Source organism: Trypanosoma equiperdum (genome assembly GCF_001457755.1).
Source record: "Trypanosoma equiperdum strain OVI genome assembly, contig: ctg_725, whole genome shotgun sequence".
NCBI lineage: Eukaryota > Euglenozoa > Kinetoplastea > Trypanosomatida > Trypanosomatidae > Trypanosoma > Trypanosoma equiperdum.
In genome coordinates, this window is record NW_027124671.1 from 37,882 (window position 1) to 38,275 (window position 394).

Sequence of the window (394 nt, forward strand, 5' to 3'; positions counted from 1 at the left end):
GGAGGAAAAGAAGAGAGAAAAAAAAGAAGAAAGAGGTGATACGCAGCAAATGCAACAAACAAACAAACAAACAAACAACTAGCATATGTGAAAACGCACACTGAAGCGCGAGAACCACAGCGTTCTCCTCGTTTTCCAACCAGCACCCCTTCAACTGTGCCATGCAATTAGTTTAAGTACGTGCAGCTATGAATCAACCTCCTTTTGGTAGCCCGCTCAATCCAACACGAAGTCATATACCAACGGCAACAGTAAAGTGTACAGAAAACACAAATCTCACAACCAAACGGGGTAAATATATAAATATATATAAAGGTATTTTCTAACAACAGCGGTATATCAAACTCCCTCACACACATACGTGCAAGCATGCGTCATACTTTTTTTTTTTTTT